This window comes from Pongo pygmaeus, chromosome 5, assembly GCF_028885625.2.
Source record: "Pongo pygmaeus isolate AG05252 chromosome 5, NHGRI_mPonPyg2-v2.0_pri, whole genome shotgun sequence".
NCBI classification, from domain to species: domain Eukaryota; kingdom Metazoa; phylum Chordata; class Mammalia; order Primates; family Hominidae; genus Pongo; species Pongo pygmaeus.
In genome coordinates, this window is record NC_072378.2 from 70,536,581 (window position 1) to 70,544,180 (window position 7,600).

General features: G+C 36.9%; 1 non-coding gene across 1 annotated transcript; it reads left to right on the forward strand.

The window, feature by feature from the left end:
• The first annotated feature begins 531 nt into the window (after positions 1-531).
• Positions 532-638, forward strand: LOC129039672 (U6 spliceosomal RNA). Its single transcript, XR_008503395.1, has one exon. It is a non-coding gene; the product is annotated as a U6 spliceosomal RNA (small nuclear RNA).
• The last annotated feature ends 6,962 nt before the right edge of the window (positions 639-7,600 follow it).

Here is a 7,600-nt window from a genome sequence, read left to right on the forward strand (position 1 = left end):
GGGTCTGAAGCAAGCCCTGGAGAACCATAACATTTAAGAGTCACTGAAAAAGGATGAGAAGGAAAGATAAAAATCTAGGGGGACAACAGGACAGCACCATCCACTGAGATTAAAACCAGAAATTGTATCTAATAATTAGAAGATAATTCATAGTGGGTTAGTTTAAGTTAAGTGGGTTAGTGGGAACAAAGGGCATAATGCAATAAATTGAGAAGTGAATGGCATCAAGTGTAATCAACACTTAGAAAAGACTTGGATGGAATGGATAGTCTGTTTTAGGCAGGTTGCTTGTTTTCTCTGAAGGAGAATCCTGACTACATTCAAAGGCTGACTACATTTAAAGGTTTAAGTGGAAATAAAGGAGAGTGAGGGAATATTGCTGGAGCCAATTTTATGTGAAATCAGAAGAAAGTGGAATAAAGATTCTATTTTGATGAGTAATCTTTCAACCAGAGAAGGAGCACATCTTCCTTTGTGAATGAATAGAGGGAAGCAGAGGATGTTAGGGCAACGTTAAAAACCATTTTGGTAGTGCTCGCTTTGGCAGCACATATACTAAAATTGGAACAATACAGAAAAGATTATTATGACCCCTGCACAAGAATGACATGCAAACTCATGAAGCATTCCATTTTTTTTCCTAATTAAAAGGCACAGAGAGACAAGTTAGATAAAGAAGCAAAACCCAGTGGATGCTGTCTTCAAGAGACCCATCTCGCATCCAGTGACATCCACAGGCTCAAAGTAAAGGGATGCAGAAAAATCTACCAAAGAAATGAAAAACAGAAAAAAACAAGGGTTGCTATTCTAATTTCAGACAAAACATACTTTAACCAACAAAGGTTAAAAAAAGGCAAAGAACGGCATTACAAAATGGCAAAGGGTTCAATTCAACAAGAAGAACTAACTATCCTAAAAATATATGAACCCAACACAGGAGCACCCAGATTCATAAAGGAAGTTCTTAGAGACCTATGAGGAGACACAGATAACCACACAATAATAGTGGGAGACTTCAACATCTCACTGACAGTATTAGACACATCATCAGTAAACTAACAAGGATATTCAGGACCTGAACTCGACACTCGATCAAATGGACCTAATAGACCTCTACAGAGCTCTCTACCACAAACCAACAGAATATACGTTCTTTCTGTCTGCACATGGCATATACACTAAAATTGACCACAATTGGTCATAAAACAATTCTCAGCAAATTCAAAAAGCCAAATTCATACCAAACAATTCTTGGATCATGGCACAATAAAAATAGAAATAAATACTAAGAAAATCACTCAAAACCATACAATTACATGGAAATTAAACAACCTGCTCCTGAATGACTTTTGGGTAAACAAAGAAATTAAGGCAGAAATTGAGAAATTATTTGAAGCTGATGAGCACAGTGATACAACATACCAGAATCTCTGGGACACAGCTAAAGTAGTGTTAAGAGGGAAATTCATAGTGCTAAATGCCCACATCAAAGAGTTAGAAAGATCTTAAATTAACAACCTAATATCACACTTAGAGGAACCAACCCCAAAGTTAGCAGAAGAAAAGAAATAACCAAAATCAGAGCTGAATTGAAGGAAACTGAGATGTGAAAAACCATACAAAAGATGATTAACAAATCCAGGAATTTGTTCTTTGGAAGAATAAATAAGAGTTTTAGTTAGACTAGTAAAGAAAAAAAGAGAGAATATTCAAATAAACACAATCAGAAATGACAATGAGGATGTTACCACTGACGCCACAGAAATACAAAAAAGAAAACCTCAGAAACTACAATAAACACCTCCATGCACACAAATTAGAAAATCTAGAAGAAATGGACAATTTCCTGAAACATAGAACCTCCCAAGATTGAATCAGAAAGAAATGGGATCCTTGAACAGACCAATAATGAGTTCTGAAATTGAGTCAGTAATAAAAAGCCTACCAACCAGAAAAAGCCCAGGACCATAAAGATTCACAGCCCAATTCTACCAGATGTATAAAGGAGAGATGGTGCCATTACTAATGAAACTATTCCAAAAAATTGAGAAGGAGGGACTCCTCCCTAACTCCTTCTATGAGAGCAGCATCATCCTGATATCAAAACTGGCAGAGACACAACAACAAAGAAAACTTCAGGCCAATGATCTTGATGAACGTAGATGCAAATATCCTCTACAAAGTAGTAGCAAATTGAATCTGGCAGCACATGAAACAGCTAATTCACCACAATCAAGTAGGCTTTATCCCTGGAATGCAAGTTTGGTCCAACATATGCAAATCAATAAATGTGATTCATCACATAAACAGAACAAAAAACAAAAATCACATGATCATCTCAATTGATGTTGAAAGACTTCATAAAATTAAACATCCCTTCATGTTAAAAACCCTCAACAAATTAGACATTGAAGGAACATACTTCAAAAATAAAAACCACCTATGACAGCCCCATAGCCAACATTATACTGAATGAGCAAAAGCTGGAAACATACACCTTGAAAACTGGAACAAGATAAAGATGCGCTTTCTGTCCACTCCTATTCAACATACTCCTGGAAGTCCTAGCCAGAACAATCAGGCAAGAGAAGGAAACAAAAGGCAACCAAATAGGAAAACAGAAGGTCAGACAATCCCTGTTTGCAGATGATATGATTCTATACCTAGAAAACCCCATAGTCTCAGCCCAAAAGCTCCTTAATTTGATAAAGAACTTCAGCAAAATTTCGGTATACAAAATTAATGTACAAAAATCAGTAGTATTCCTATACACCAACAACATCCAAACTGAGAGCCAGATCAAGAACATAATCTCATTCACAATAGCCACAAAAAGAATAAAATACTTAGGAATACAGCTAACCAGGGAGGTGAAAGATTTCTACAATGAGAATTACAAAGCACTGCTCAAATAAATCAGAGATGACACAAACAAACGGAAAACAATCCAAGTTCTTGGAGAGAAAGAATCAATATGTTAAAATTCCCATACAGCCCAAAGCAATTACAGATTCAATGCTAATCCTGTCAAACTACCAATGATATTCTCCACAGAACTATAAAAAAACTATTTTAAAAATCATACTGAACGAAAAAAGAGCCTGAATAACCAGTGCAATCCTAAGCAAAAAGAACAAAGCTTGAGGCATCACATTATCTGACTTCAAACGACAACACAAGACTACAGTAACCAAAACAGCATGGTAGTAATATAAAAACAGATACATAGACCAATGGAACTGAACAGAGAGCCCAGGATTAATGCCACACAACTACAACCATCTGATCTCAACAAAGTAAACAAAAACAAGCAATAGGGGAAGGATTCCTTTTTCAATAAATGGTGCTGGGATAATTGGCTAGCCATATGCAGAAGATTGAAGCTGGACCTCTTCCTTACACTATATACAAGTCAACCCAAGATGGATTAAAGACTTATATGTAAAGCCCAAAACTATTAAAACCCTGGAAGATAATCTAGGAAATACCATTCTGGACTTAAGACCTAGAAAATATTTCAAGACAAAGACACCAAAAACAATTGCAACAAAACAAAAAAATTGACAAATGGTACCTAAGTAAACTAAAGAGCTTCTGCACAGCAAAAAGAAACCATCAGCAAACAGGCAACACACAGAATGTGAGAAAATATTTGCAAACTATGTATCTGACAAATGTCTAATACTCAGCATCTGTAAGGAACTTAAATTCACAGGCAAAAAACAAACAACCCCATTAAAAAGTGGGCAAAGGATATGAACAGACCTTTCAAAAGCAGACATATATGCAGTCAACAAGCATATGAAATAATGCTCAACATCACTGATCATTAGAGAAATGCAAATCAAAATGAGATACAAGCTCACATCAGTCATAATGGCTATTAATGAAAAGTCATAAAATAACAGATGCTGGCAAGGTTGTGGAGAAAAGGGAATGCACATATACTGCTGGTGGGAGTGTAAATTAGTTCAGCCACTGTGGGAAGCAGTTTGGTGATTCCTCAAAGAACTCAAACTAGAATTACCATTGGACCCAGCAATCCCATTACTGGCTATATGCCCAAAGGAATATAAATCATTCTGCCATAAAGACACACGCACGTGAATGTTCCTTGCAGCACTATTCATAATAGCAAAAACATTGAGTCAAGCTAAATGCCCATCAACAGTAGAGTGGATAAAGAAAATATGGTACATATATACCATGGATTACTACACAACCATAAAAAAGAATGAGATCATGAGAATGACAATGAGATCAGGTCCTTTGCAGCAACATGGATGGAGCTGGAGGCTATTATCTTAAATGAACAAACACAGGAACAGAAAACCAAATAGCACGTTCTTACTTATATGTAGGAGCTAAACACTGAGTATATGTGGACACAAAGAAGGGAACAACAGACATCAAGGCCTACTTGAGGGTAGCGGTTGGGAGGAGGATGAGGAGTGAAAAACTGCCTATGGAGGAGTACTATGCTTATTACCTGGGTGATGAAATAATCTGTATACCAAACCCCGATGACATGCAATGTACATATATAATAAACTATACATGTACCCATGAAGCTAAAATAAAAGTTTAAAAAGTGTATATTTGTAAAACAATAGGAATACAACAATAAAAATAGTACAAATTAAAAAATAAATAACTAAAATCTTTGCTGATGGCAACAATAAACATTTAAGTAATCTTTTCTTGGGCAGATAATAATGTTCCCATGGTTCAAATTTGGAAGGTATATATGGTTATACAGTGACAGCATTTTTTTTCATCTTTGCTTCTCATTCATCTGTTACCTTGTAAGGAAATAGTTTATTGAGCACTTACAATACGCAGGTACTGTTTTCCATGCTGGAAACATGTTCTTCATGCTGGAGATAACAGCAGTCAAAAAAAAGAGAGGACATTTCTCCTGATGTGGGTCTTTTATTGTTGTGTGTGTGGTGATAAACAGAGAAAGGAAGAGATTGATAAAATGAATTAAACAAACAGATGAATAATATATACATATTAAAGCTATTTGAAGAAAAAGAAAGTAGGCAATAATTGTGGGCAGATAGGAAGCTACTGTATTTATGTAGGTCAATCAAGGAGGGCTGTCCGAAAAGTGGGTTCTGCAGAAGCCTGAATGGAGTATGGGAGTGGGCTGTGAGGTTACCTGATGGGAAAGTGTCTCAGACAGAGGAGGCTATAAATAAAAAGCCCCTGAAGCAGGAACATGCTGGAGTGTTTGAGGAACAACAAGAGTCTGTGTGGAGCTAAGGAAGGAAGTGGGAGAAACAGACAAGCGGCAGTCATAGAAGAAACCAGAAGCAATGTCTGGTGTAGCTTTGTGGGCTTCAGATTGTTCTTTACTTTGAGTGTTCTGCTTGAAAATAGATTATGGTGTTGATGCAAAGCACTGGGGGATCTCGTTAAAATGCATATTCTGATTCGGTAGGTTGCAGGTGGGACTTGAGATTCTCTATTTCCAAGCTCCCAGGTGACGTGGTTGTTGCTGGTCTGTAGATCACATTTCTAGAGCACTGGTCTAGAAGCAATAATGAGGACATCCACTCTGCTCCAGACCCTGTAGGGGTGTGAGAAAACAAATAGCAACTTTGTGACACTTGAATACAAAGCAAGGTGGCAGGTTTCAGTCAAAGAGGTTGGAGGAGCATTTTGAGGAGAGGTTGAAGATACAGGCGATTTTGCTGATACATGGCTGAGTTCCCAAGATTGCAGTGAAAGTTTTTAGGGTGGGTCAGTGTGTGGGATTAGGTCAGATGAGTGGATGTACAGAATTTTATGAAAAAGGTACAAAAATAATGCATGTGACCCAACACCTTGAGCTGTTCATACTGACTGAGATAAGTAAGGGTGTGAGGAAGGGTGGTGTACTCCTGACATTCTCTTAGGGGAAAACATACTGTCAGTTTCAATTTTAGCCCCCTTCATAAGATTACTATCTTTGTCAGACTGTTGTAGTGAGATGGAAGTGTCATGTGTCAGGGATTGGGAGTCTTTCCAGGATCAGGAGGTGGTCTGGGGGTCTCCTTTGCAGTTCCTCTAATAGCAAGGTCCAGGCCTGGGGAGATGCAATGCTATCTGGAATGGAGAGAGCTCTGCATTCCTCCATGGCCACATGGTTCCCTGTCTCAAAGCAATGTACTAGTCTCCTATGTATTCTTTCAGAGCTATTTTAATGCAGACAAAAGACTCAATGCAGATTAGGCCATTTCAACACTAGAATTAACAAGCTGAATTTAATGGACATAAGCTGCAGAATACACATTTCACTTTTTTCAAGGGCCCATGGAACATTTATACAAATTGATTCATACTGGACCATGAGGCAAGTCTCAACAAATTCCAAAGGTTTGGCACCATAGGAGTTACATTCTCTGACCAAATTACAATCGTTCTAGAATTCAATAGCAAAGAGATAACCAGAAAAAAAGTCAGTATGTTTGAAAATTAAGAAACTGTTCTAGGCTGGGCACAGTGGCTCACACCTATAATCCCAGCATTTTGGGAGGCCAAAGAAGGAGGATCACTTGAGCCCAGGAGTTCGAGATCAGCTAGGGCAACAAAGCAAGACCCCATTTCTGAAAAAATAAAATAATTAGCCAGGCATGGTGGTATGTACCTGTGGTCCCACCCAGCTACTCAGGAGATTGAGGCTGGAGGATTGCTTGAACCCAGCAGTTCAAGGCTACAGTGAGCCATGATTGTGCCACTGCACCCCAACCTAGGTAACAGAGCAAGACTTTCTTTAAAAAAAAAAAAGAAACTGTTCTAAGTAATTTATGACTCAAAAACATCATAACAAATCAGAAAATATTTAGAATTAAAAGAAAATACAATTATTTTATTATAACTTGTTGGATGCAGGTAAGGCAATACTCAGAGAAAAGGTTTTAACTTTAAACACTTACATTAGATAAGAAGAAAAGACAGGAAAATTAAATTAATCATCTATATTCAAAAGTTAAGGGAAAAAAACCCAGAAAATGTAGAAAGATAAAAATAATAAAGAATATGAATTTAATGAAATAGAATACCAACATGCAATAGAGAGGCCCAGCAAAGCCAAAAGTTGATTATTTGAAAAGAATATATTTGATTAAAAAAAAAAAAGAAGCAAAACTGAATTGGACAGATTCCTGGAAAAATGCAATTTACAAAAATGGACTCAAGAAGAAATAGAAAATATTAATACTCTTACTCCCCTCAAATTAATTGATTCACTTGTTAAAAATCATCATACTCAAAATGTACAGGCACAAATTGTTTTACCAAAATATTCCAGCAAATATTCTAAGAATGAATAATTCCAATCTTATACAAACTATTCCAGAGGATAGAAAAAGAGAAGACACTTGACAAATCATCATAAGACTTGAGCATAATCTTTATACCAAACCAAGGACAGTTTGAGAAAGGAAAATCTAATTTATGAATTTAGAAAAAAATCTTAAGCAAACATTAGCAAAATGTATAAATGTATAAATTGTATAATGTATAAATAGGTTGAGGAGGGCAGGAGGGGAATATGCCTCAGGAGGAAAGAAAAAGGAGATAAGGGCCGGGCGTGGTGGCTCATGCCTGTAAT